Source organism: Callorhinus ursinus, unplaced genomic scaffold (genome assembly GCF_003265705.2).
Source record: "Callorhinus ursinus isolate GAN/ISIS: 27379988/994484 unplaced genomic scaffold, GSC_fseal_2.0 scaffold9, whole genome shotgun sequence".
Taxonomy (NCBI): domain Eukaryota; kingdom Metazoa; phylum Chordata; class Mammalia; order Carnivora; family Otariidae; genus Callorhinus; species Callorhinus ursinus.
In genome coordinates, this window is record NW_027397071.1 from 18659553 (window position 1) to 18672615 (window position 13063).

A 13063-nucleotide genomic window follows, 5' to 3' on the forward strand; every position below is an offset into this window, starting at 1 on the left:
ACAGGCAACAGAAGCCCATGGACACAGAGTGCTGGTAGAGCTAAAACCAGAAGACTGGCTGAAGAGCTAATAAAAACCAAAAAAAAAAAAAAAAAAAAAAAAAAGAGAGAGAGAGAGAGGGAGAGTTAGTACCTCAGATTCCCTCACCTACCCCATGCCATCAGGTGACACTTCTTTCCCAGTTTTGCAGAAAACTGGAAGTTTACTTTCTGGAGTGTCTCTGAACTCAAGGTTGCCAGGCAGAATGGAGGAAGAAAGAGCAAGGGAAAGTCCTATAGACTAGATGGGAAGATAGCCAGCCCTCATCTGGCCGCAAGGATGCTGGCAGCAATGTGCAAAATTCCACACAGTGCTCTTCAGAGGGTTCCTCTCACCTCACCATTCTGAGTAAAAACTAACAGCTGCAGTCCCTGATGAATTAGCCAGGTCTCTGCATAATCACCCTGCTGTGAAGCCCCTACCATACATGCTGAATATCTACTCCACTTTTTATTACCTGATGTAGAGACTACAAAATATCTAAATACGCAGAAAGCCTCTGATGTGAAAGACTCACAAACAGAAGACAGGAAGCAGTTAGAGAACAGAACGCTTAAAAAAAACAGAGGAAGTCATCAGAGATAAGAACGATATCTAATTCGTGAATAAAAACAGGAGTTATATTCTTAACAAATTCAGAGAACAGCAGCAAGACAATAAAAAGGGAGGCTCATGAAAACTGAAATATGATAATAAGATAAGAACTCAACAGGAAGTCTGAAAGCTAGAAGTCAAGAACTAAGTTGAATTAAAAGAACAAGAGATGGAAAAGGAGAAGGAGGTGTTTTTAAAAATTAAAAATTTTAAAAATTAAAGGATCCAGGCAGGCAGTACCTTAATAAAACTAACTCCATAAAATGAAGAAGGAAAATGTGCTTTGAACTGAAGGGTTTCCAGGTTGATAGGGCCTCTCACACCTCTTCAAAATGAATGAGGCAGTGGTGGGGTGGGATGTGCTCCTGCAACCATCCATTACCATGACATTTCATAGCTTCCAGAGAGAATATAAACAGGTAAAATACAAGAGGAATCTCAGGAATCAGAATGGCTCCATATTTCTCAATGGTAACACAGGAAACTAAATGACAATAAAATATCTTCCACATTTTGAGAGAGTATCTTCTACCTAGAACTCTATATAGCCAGGCAAATTGTCATTCAAGTATACACGTAGATTAAAGCCATTTCAGATAGAAAAGATTCCAAAAACTGACTTCCCTTGAACCCATTCTTTGAAAGCTTCTTTAACTTGCCAAAATAAGGGCATAGAGCAAGAAGAAATAGGGTCTAGGGGGCACCTGGGTGGCTCAGTCAGTTGAGCATCCAACTCTTGGTTTTGGCTCAGGTCATGATCTCAGGGTTGTGGGATCAAGCCCAGCATAGGGCTCTGAGCTCAGCAGGGAGTCTGTTTGAGATTCTCTCTCTCCCTCTCCCTCTGCTCCTCCCCTGCCCTTCAAAATAAATAAATAAATCTTTAAAAAAAGAAGAAGTAACAGAATCTAAAAACAGCAGATTCAACAGAAAAGAGAACCAGAAGAAATTCTTCAAGTGATTGTGAAGGAATGTTCCAGGTTGACAGCTTTGCAGCATAACTAGGGAACAACCTATATAGACCTGGTCAGGAAGACAGAGTCACCAGGGAGGCAAGGAGATGAAGAGGGAGAAAGAATAAAGGGAGAGAGGGAAGAAGAAAGGAGGGACAGAAGGAAAGACACAGGGGAGTAAGCAAAGGAAGGAGGAAAAGAAAAAAAAAGAGAGAGGAAAGGAAGGAAGGAAGGGAGAGAGGGAGGGAAGAAAGGAAAAGAAAGAAAGAAAGAAAGAAAGAAAAGAAAGAAAGAAAGAGAGAGAGAGAAAGAAAGAAAGAAAAAGAAAGAAAGAAAGAAAGAAAGAAAGAAAGAAAGAAAGAAAGAAAGAAAGAAAGAAAGAAAGAAAGAAAGAAAGAGAAAGAAAGGAAGAAAGAAAGAAAGAAAGAAAGAAAAGAGAAGGAGGAAGAGGGAGAGAGGCAGGTGACAGAATACATGATATGTTTACACATAATGAGAGGAAGCATGCCGTGTTAGATTTTTTTTCACTGTCTTTTTTTAAATTTATTATGTTATGTTAATCACCATACATTACATCATTAGTTTTTGATGTAGTGTTCCATGATTCATTCTTTGCGTATAACATCCAGTGCTCCATGCAGAACGTGCCCTCTTTAATACCCATCACCAGGCTAACCCATCCCTCCATCCTCCTCCCCTCTACCACCCTCAGTTTGTTTCTCAGAGTCCATCATCTCTTATGGTTCGTCTCCCCCTCTGATTTCCCCCCCTTCATTTTTCCCTTTTTTTTTTAACATATATTGTATTATTTGTTTCAGAGGTACAAATCTGTGATTCAACAGTCTTACACAATTCACAGTGCTCACCGTAGCACATACCCTCCCCAATGTCCATCACAAGCCACCCCATCCCTCCCACCCCCCACCACTCCAGCAACCCTCAGTTTGTTTCCTGAGATTAAGAATTCCTCATATCAGTGAGGTCATATGATACATGTCTTTCTCTGATTGACTTGTTTCGCTCAGCATAATACCCTCCAGGTCCATCCACGTCATTGCAAATGGCAAGATTTCATTCCTTTTGATGGCTGCAATGTCCACAATAGCCAAACTGTGGAAAGAGCCAAGGTGTCCTTCGACAGATGAATGGATAAAGAAGATGTGGTATATATACACAATGGAATATTATGCAGCCATGTTAGATTTTGTAGATGAATTGAGATGGGTACAGAGAAAGCCAAGATGGAGAGAAAGCAAGAGCGAGGGATAAGGAAATAGAGGAAAAGAATGAATGAAGGAATAAATGAATGATGAACTCTCAAGAAAGCAAAAGATGTACAAGAATGAAAATGTAATCCTAATTCACTATATGGCTTGACTGTGAATAAAAATAAATTGTTCTTAATCCTGAATTTAACTAAAAATGGTAGTATAATTATACTGATCAGAAGAAAAATACAGGTACTGTATATGTTTGAGGGGAAGAGACATTGCCTATAAAATAGCTTCAAAAATGCAATTCCTATGATGGAAAAAAGGAAGATTAGCAGCTGTTCCAGACTGAAGAAGACCAAAGAGACATAATAGCTAAATACAACATGTGATCTTGAATTGGATTCCATACCAAAGGAGGAGAACCTTTGTTTTTTCTCTCTAAACTATGTTATTGGGACAACTAGAGAAATCTAAAAGGGTCTGTAGATTAGAATGTAGTATTGTGTCAATATTAGTTTCCTGATTTGGATATGTATACTGTAATTTGGTAGAAGAGTGTCCCTGTTTTCATAAAATACATGCAGACCTAGTCAGGATTAATAAAACATCATGTCTCCAATTTACTCAACTAACACAGAGAGAGAGAGAGAAAGGAAAAATTGTGAAATGGCAGTCATTGGGAAATCTAGGTTCTTTGTGGTATTGGAAATCTAGGTTCTTTGTGGTATTCTTGCAACTTTTCTCCCAGTTTGAAATTACTTCAAAATAAAAAGTATATTTATAGTTTTTAGAAGTCAAATAATTCTACAAAGCTTAAAATAAAACAAATTAAAATTTAAAAACAGCTTCCTCTGCTCCAGAATTGCTGTTCTCAGTTCACGCTCCTCAGAAACAAATGCAGAACTCTATTAGCTGTTTTTGTTCCTTGTTACATTCCTTATTTCAAAATAACATATGTATTGCTTCATTTTTTTTTTCAATTTTGACATTATCAGTAGGTTTCCTACTAAGGAGAATAAAGAGTATTTATTTACTTAGTCAATTAATTATACAAGTATAGACTCACAGATTCCTATGTTATTCAATAGGTTACAATCCATTAATATCACAATTTATTTTGATGTTGTTAAGTGTTCAAGACCTGATAGTGGGACCCCCTAGTGGCACCTGTGTGTTTTTGATTTGTCTTCATTATTCCTTGAGCACTTTACACAACATAACTTGGCAGAATAAGATGTTTCAGGTTTATCATATTTTCCCTGACCCAGCTATGGAATCAGACATGTCTCCAAGGAGCTCTGGTTCCTTCTAGAGGAAACTGGAATTTGGAAACCAAGATGTGAATGATAGGAAATATAAGTATAATACACACACACACACACACACACACACGCACATACACATCTGGATCCAGATATACACAGATAGGTATTAAATAAAAAATGAGTTCACACTGATACCTCCAATTACAATTTGACACCATTTGACTGTTCCGGCCTTACCTCTTTCCATATTTGTAACTCTTTTCTCCAGCAGAGAGAAGCCTGGCTCCCAGTATCCTGAAGATATTTATTAATATGTTCAATCCCCCTACATGTAACCAATCTCCCAACCAGGCTAACTACCTCCTCAGTCCTGATCTCATGAGCCAAGGGAGTCATTCTCACTCACAGCCATACGGGTTCCCTCCTCAGCCCCAATCCCACTGGCTACGTCCTTGGACATACTGTCTCCTCAGGCATTTTCAACAGTTTGTTTCTAAAGAAAGGGCTGCATGTTATTTTTTTTAATAAAAATTTTTAAATGAAACAAAGGATAATATGCAGTAAATTCTACAAGTAATATTTTATTCATATGCAAAGATAAAACTAACAATACCAATATAACATTTGAGTTATTTCTTCAGTAGTAATAATGACTTGTTTCCAACTCTCTGCTTTCTCTTTTAGATACCACTTTTTTCCCTCCAAAATTAAGAATATAGATGTCAGAATTAAAATTTTGTCTGTTGTTATGAACAGATTAAATTTAACCAACACACTTAAAGATGAATTTGGCAACAAAGTCCATCATAACTTAGCAACAGAGTTTAGCCAGTCCTAAATGAAAAAAAAAAAATCATTACAAAGGAGGCCCAAAACTGGGTTCCAGTCCCTTCTCTGCCACTAACTAAGCAGGTAACTTTGAACAATTAATTCAGCCTTTCAAGGTTAAACTGAGGATCTGGAGTTGAAAATCTGCAAAATCTCTCCCATCTCAAAGGCTAAGACAGGACAACTTCTAAATGTATTAATATAGAAAAATGTAGCAAAACCATGGTATTTTAAGAAAAGGAATGCTTTTGTAGTACTAGGAATGAAAAAAAAGATTGAAATCATAAAACTGACTTATTTTTCCCCTCAAAACAAATCAACTTAAATCCTTGTGAAGCATCAGTAATATCCAGAGCACTATTCTCAAGGTTTATCCCACACAAAAAGTTAGTTATGTGAACTATAATATAGAATTTGGTAACCCCTCAATGCAATAATGCAAGAGATATTATGGTAGGACACACCAGTTGAAGAGAAGAACAACAATGGCTGTTTAAATTAAGAAGATTCAGGTTATTGTGATTACAAAATGATTTGTGAAAGGAAAAACATTTAGGCATGATTTAGACCAAGGAATAGAAGACAGGTAACAGCTGTATTAATGAGACATAAAAACAGAGACAATAAATGTCTTGCAATGAAAGTTTAGCCAAATAAATCATGGTATATCCCTATTGATAGGTTACAATAAAGTCTATCCATGTGATATTCTAGAAGTAATTTTAAAAGTAATATTCTAGAAGGAGCTTAGAATACAGTGTGTTGGAAACAGGGTCACAGTATGTTATTAAAAGAAAATAACAGGATATAAAAATTGTGTACAATTAGATTCTTATGTGTGTATGTGTGTTTATATGTGTGTAAGACAGAGAGGGTAGGAGAGAAAAAGTGTCAGAGAGAGACAGGGGACACAAACTTATAAGCTATACCAAAAAAAGTTAACAGAAGTTGTTCCAGGTGCTGGGATTGCTTTTGAGTTTAATATCTTTCTATGAGTTTCTGCATTTCCACATATTATAAAATAAACATATATTGAGGAAAATATTAAAATTGTTAGTGTCAACACCATGTATAATATGTTCCAAGGCAGTAAGAACTACTCTTACAAGTTAAAACAATTGTCTAGGGCCATTTGGGCAAAGGACCTCGGATTACATTTGATTTTTTTTTTTCTTAACTCATCAAAGTTGCATAATTAAATAGGAAATTTTAAAATGTTTGGAATCACATGGAAATTGGATTATCAAGATAAATTATGGAATGCTAACACAATGGAACACTAAGGAGCCATTAAAAACGTAATTTAGAGGTTCCAAGTAAATATGCAGTCAGCGTTACAAAAATATCTCTCCGTATAGTATATATTGTATATAGTATAGCCACTTCACTACATAAGTATCTGTTTTTGCAATCCAAAGATTTTCACTCTTACGGAAAAAGATGAAAAGGAAAAATAGTGTTCAACAACTGCTCTGCAGCAAGCCCTTAGAGAGGCGGAGTGCACCCCAAGCAGTAAGAGTGGCAATACCAAGCTCCTTCCCCAGGAACTACACTCAGCATCCTGGCATCAAACTCCACAGCTTGAACTGTGTCTGTGAACATCTGTGCTTTATCCCCATTTATTTTGTGCATCCATTAGCAAAATGTGTCCTAAGGTGTCAGAAAAGCCTAGGAGGGGCTGTGTTTTGGGCCTGGGAATGTTCAAAAAAATGTTCCATATAGATTAATGGTATGCCATTTTATGCCATTTCAGCTTACAAGAGGTTTCATTGGAATGCTCTACTTTCAGATGGGGAGGGGTGTTCCTGTAGTAGCTTTTTAAGCTGACAAATTTTAATTTGACAGGCAAATGTACTTTAAATTTCCCTGACACTGCACACAACCATGTGCTTTGGTATTCTTTGTAGTCACCCCCTTAACTCACCACAACCCACTTCTTATACCTACTACATAATTTAGCATTCTATTTCTTCTGCTTAAAATGCATCCTTTTGTAGAGCGGGAAAGATCTGCATGAATTTACAAAGGCTCACAATTCCAATGAGCATAGTGTGGTGTCAAAAATATGCTTCAACATCAAGCAAAGGGAGAAAATTACAAGCTGAAATTTAGCAACATCCAAGAATTCAGTAGAAGGATTTAAATTACTATGAATCACTCAAAAACATTCTTAAAATCTCAATAAAACTGACTATCCAAAGAGTTTTATATTCACTTCAAAAAAAGGGAGAGAAAATATAATGACAATGCTTAAAAGATTTACATTTGGACATGAATAAGAGAAGAAAATAAGTGTTTGAGAAGATCCAAAGAAGCAATTAACCAAAAAAGCCCTCCATTTAACCTTTTGTGGTGGATGCTTTTCAGGAGAAATGGATCATTAAAATTTGTTCTTTCCAAACAAAGGTCTCACCTCCACAATAACATGTGCTTCTTCCTCCTGTTACTTATCTCTCCCCACCCGCACCCCTGAACTTTATTTATACATTCATTCATTCTTAGCATTTGGATAGATGTCCATTATCTTCTGATCTTTTAGACAATGAAAGTACACCATTTATTTCATTTTCTTTCTTCAAGAGATTAAAGCAGAAGGGAAATGATCTGTGTGGTAAATTTCGACTTCTTAAATGACACTGAATACCTTTCTTATAGCTAGCATAGTGAAGACACACAGGCACACACACACCAAAAATCCTGGGATGGTTTCAAGCCCAGATGTGAACATGTATAATAGCGAAGCCAAATTATTGCAAGAAGTCACTGTCTTCTACCTTTATTCCAAACCAACACATCCATCAAGAGAGAAACCACTTAAATGACTTTACTGAAATTAATGGACATTAGAATTGTGTTAGCATGATATTGAAATTTATTGATACAATCACTTACAAATTAAGTGTAAGTTTTCCTTGTTGTTACGTTTGGTTTAGTACAAACATTTGTTATGGGTTAAATTATGTCCTTCCAAAATTCATAGGATGAAGAGACCTAATACCTCAGAATGCGACTTTATTTAGAGACAGGGTCTTTACAGAGGTTATTAAGTCAAAATGTGGCCATTGGTTTGGGTCCTTATGCAATATGACCGGTGTCTTTATAAAAAGAACAAATTTGGACACAGAGACATGTACAGAGGGAAGACAATGTTAAGAAACATAAGGAGAAACAAACTGAGGGTTCTAGAGGGGAGGCGGGTAGGGGGATGGGTTAGCCTGGTGGTGGGTATTAAAGGGGGCACGTATTGAATGGAGCACTGGGTGTTATACGCAAACAATGAATCATGGAACACTACATCAAAAACTAATGATGTAGTGTATGGTGATTAACGTAACATAATAAAATAAAATTAAAAAAAAAAAAGAAACATAAGGAGAAGACAGCCATCTACAAGCCAGGTTGAGAGGCCTGGAACAGATTCCCTCCTCACTGCTCTCAGAAGGAACCAAACCCACTGACACCTTCACTTCAGACTTCTAGCTTCCAGAACTGTGAAAAAGGTAAATAAATGTCTCTTGTTTCAGACATTTCAGACACAGACACCTATTCTATGGTACTTTGTTATGGCAGCCCTGGCAAACTGACAGCATTACTACACGTAGAGTTGTACACAATAAAAATTTAAGGAAGGAAGCAAGGGTGGAAACGTAGGAAGGAATTATGATTACTGCATTTCATCCTTGCTCCATTCCTTTATTTTCTTACAGTTTAACAATCAACTCCAGTAATTTCTGAGAAATATTGTGGAAACGTAGGAAGGAATTATGATTACTGCATTTCATCCTTGCTCCATTCCTTTATTTTCTTACAGTTTAACAATCAACTCCAGTAATTTCTGAGAAATATTTTTGCCTCCCTCCTTTAATGCTCTTAGATGGTTCCAAGGTTCTACTACTGAAATAAACAAAATACATCGCTGAAATTTAAAACAAACAATAGCCTGTCAATATTTGAGTACTCAGGAGATAAACACCCAAAGAAACAGGTTAAACGGTGAGAGATGACCTTTCTAAGAGGTGTCCTTCCTGAATATCTCCCACTAAAAGGCTACTTGGAAACATCTCATAAATATAACATGAATTACTCTTATAATACTAAATCATATCTACCATCTGTGCACAAACAGCTATTTTCTTTTTACAAGTAGAGGGGAAAAAAAAATCAATGTGAGAAGTGTGATAAATCAGAATAGTGGCATGAAAAGGCCATGCAAATAAAATTTGCTGATGCGCAAGAAACTCGCACACCAAGAGACATCTGGTAAAAAAGCAACTTAAAGTGGAAGGAGTTTGAGAAACTGTGTTATGAGGGACACTCATCCTGATGGGCCTAAATTTAGACTTACCAGCTGTGTTTTGGTTTACAGCTCCTTCCAATCTGCCTGCTTATAATAATAATAAAAAATCAGAAAGGCCTTCTGTGGAACACTGTTGAAAATGTGATTGGGGGAAAAGCCAGCCTGTGTCATGTTCTATAAAGGGGCATACAACACTCTAATCTTGTTTGACATAATTTCCAGGGCTATGTAGGATATATCCCCTTGTATGCACATATGATAATTTATTTATCCATTTTTCTGTTTCTAGTATTTCTATTTTCTAACACTGTTGCCTTGAATGTACTTGGACTTCCTCAGGTTTTGGGCACTACAAAGCTATATACTAACCATAATAATTTTTCACATCATTCTATTTGACAGAATATTCCCCTCTGTCTACCTCCCCCAAAATGTAGTATATTAAAAGAAAAAGTCTCTGTAGTCAGGCAGAGAGGTCATATCTCACCTTGGATCACAGAGAATTAAGGAGAGGATAAAAAAGAGAGGAATAAATGTGATGTACACATCATCTGCCTGAAGGCTTTGTATGAATTATCTTAGGTAAACCTTACCACAACCCTGTTGAGTATGTTCTATTTCTACACCCCCACCACTTTTTTTTTTTTTTAACCAGACAGCAATACTTCTGATTTTTGACTTTACACTAATGAGAAAGTGACACACATTCGGTAGAAACCATACTTTGATTTTGAATTTTGATCTTCTCTTGGGCTTGCGATATATATGCAACACAATACTCTTTCATAAGCTGGACAGCAGTATTCCAGTTAGCCATGTGATCATGAGGGTAAACAGCCAATACACTTACCACCATGCTGTAGACATACAATCAATCTGTTTTTCACTTTCAGGAGAGTATTCAACAAATTCAGTATCTCAGGTGAATGAGATATTCACCGCTTTATTATAAAATAGGCTTTGTGTTAAATGATTTTGCCCAACTGTAGGCTAATGTAAATATTCTGAGCATGTTTAAGGTAGGCTAGGCTAGTTATGATGTTTGGTAGGTTAGGTGTATTAAATGCATTTCAACTCACAGTATTTTCAATTTACGATGGGTATACCATACCAGGATGTAACCCCATCATAGGTGAAGGAAGATCTGTATATTTTTTTGTACGCATGAAAATACTCTATAATGAAAAATCATTTAAAAACTTATAAACGGGGTCACCTGGATGGCTCAGTCTGTTAAGCATCTGCCTTTAGCTCGGGTCATGATCCCAGGGTCCTGGGATTGAGCCCTGTGTCTGGCTCCCTGCTCAGGGGGAAGTCTGCTTCTCCCTCTCCCTCTGCCCCTCCCCCTCACTTGTGCTTGCTCCTTTGCCCTCTCTCAAATAAATAAATAAAATCTTAAAAGTTATAAAAGGTGTATTCAAATAGGATAAAGATACATTCTTGATTGCTGAAAATTGTCCAGTAATTTTCTTTTAAAGTTTTCTCATAAAACTTAGAAATAAAAATAAAGTCCTGTTGACAATTCGTAGGTAGGCAAAGGTAAGTAAGTTCCAGATTTTTAGCATTTGTATTCTTTTAAGGGCTTCTTTTTTTTATACTCAGACACACACACACACACACACACACACACACACACACACACACATTAATGTTCTTATTCACCTCAGTAAAGATCACTGCATATGTAAGCTAGGACAAGTAAATAACAAGTAAAATATTAAGGCTGAAAGACAGGCAAGGCTCCCACATGAAGTGTGTCCTCCAAACCACTGGTACAGTTCTATGTAGGCCTCACCAATATGTCATGTTACTACATGCCAAAGATATTTAAAACCATTAATGTTAAATCTACAAATGACAAAGGGTCTATTAAACTTGCCTCAAAATAAGTTTGGGGTACTGGATACACATATTAAACACAGTATCAGCCAACTACCTATTATAGATTCAGTGATGACTAAGTAGAAACAGAGCAAGCCAGGAAAAAGAATTATTCTAATCGGAACGCCTGAAGAAGTTGAAAATATGTTCTATGGCCAGACAACACTGCAGACCCAACTTAGGAATGTAATAAAATAAAATAAAATAAATTTAAAAAAAAACCCAACTGACTGTATACTTACTAGGCATGACTAAAATGGAATTCGGCATACAGTAAATTATAACTACTCCCCTACACCAAAGTTTCATCTTTGTAAGTGTTTTCCAGGCAAAAGGTTGAGTTGCCTTGATATCCAGCCACACCAACAACCTTAAAAGCATTCCTAAGAGACTTAATATATACTTATATCAAGAAAACTAGTAGACCGTTAAAACAGCTGTACCAAGAATATTCTTATCCTCTAATCCTTTCAAATAACATGACAGGTACTACATATCATGAATCATTCAACTGGGGAGCTATATCCACACACAGGCACACTTTGGAGATATTGAGGGTTTCCGGTTCCAGACAACCACAATAAACGGAATATTGCAATAAAGTGGGTCAAATGAATTTTTTAGTTTCCCAGTGCATAGAAAAGTCATGTTTACACTAAACTGTGTCTATTAAGTGTGCAGTAGCATTATGTCTAGAAAAGGTACAGTACATATTTTAATTACAAAACACGTTTTTGCTAAAAAATGCTAACCATCATCAGAGCTTTCAGTGAGTTGTAATCTTTTTGCTGGTTGGAGGGTCTTGCCTCCATGTCAATGGCCGTTGACTGGTCAGGGTGGTGGCTGCTGAAGCCTGGGGGAACTGTGACAATTTCTTAAAATAAGACAGCAGTGAAGTTTGCTGCAAACATTGACTCTTCCTTTCATGAACAATTTCTCTGTAGCGTGTGATGCTGTTTGATAACACTTTACCCACAGTAGAACTTCTTTCAAAATTGGAGTCGGTCCTCTCAAACCCTGCTGCTGCTTTATCAACCGGGTTGATATAATGTTCTAAATTCCTTGTTATCATTTCAACCATCTTCACAGCATCTTCACCAGGATTAGATTCCAGCTCAGGACACCACTGTCTTTGCTCATCCGTGAGAAGCAGCTCCTCAGCCGTGAAAGTTCGATCATGAGATCGCAGCCGTCCAGACACATGTTCAGGCTCCCCTGCTGCGTCTAGTCCTCTCGCTGTTTCCACCGCATCTGCAGATCCTGCCTCCGCTGGAGTCCTGAGCCCTCCAAGTCACCCATGAGGGCTGGAATCAACTTCTTCCAGACTCCTGTTCATGTTGATATTGTCACCTCTTCCCATGAATACAAGTGTTCCTAATGGCACGTAGAATGGTTAATCCTTTCCAGAAGGTTTTTGAGGGACTTTGCCCAGATCCATCAAGAGGAATCACTATCTGTGGCAACTATAGCCTTATGAAATGTATTTCTTAAATAAGAACACTTAAAAGTCAGAATTACTACTTGATCCATGGGCTGCAGAATGGATGTTGTGTTAGCAGGCATGAGAACAACATTAATCTCATTGTCCAGCTCCATCAGAGCTTCTGGGTGACCAGGTGCATTGCCAATAAGCAGGCGTATTTTGAAAAGAACCTTTTTTCTGAGCAGGAGGTCTCAACAGTGGGCTTAAAATATTCAGTAAACCATGTTGTAAACGGATGTGCTGTCATCCAGGCTTTGTTATTCCATTTATGAAGCACGGGCAGAGTAGATTTGTAATTCTTAAGGGCTCTAGCGTTTTCAGAATGGTCAATGAGCACTGGCTTCAACCTATAAAGTCACCAGCTGTATTAGTCCCTAACAACAGAGTCAGCCTGTCTTTTGAAGCTTTAAAGCCAGGCATTCACTTCTTTCTAGCTATGAAAGCTGTAGATGGCATCTTCTTCCAATAGAAAGTTGTTTCGTCTACATTGAAAATATGTTTTTTGAGTGTAG

General features: G+C 37.2%; 1 protein-coding gene across 4 annotated transcripts in view; it reads right to left on the bottom strand.

The window, feature by feature from the left end:
- The window catches only part of SNX7 (sorting nexin 7), a 107267-nt gene that overhangs the window by 81878 nt on the left and 12326 nt on the right, over positions 1-13063 (bottom strand). The window lies entirely within an intron of this gene.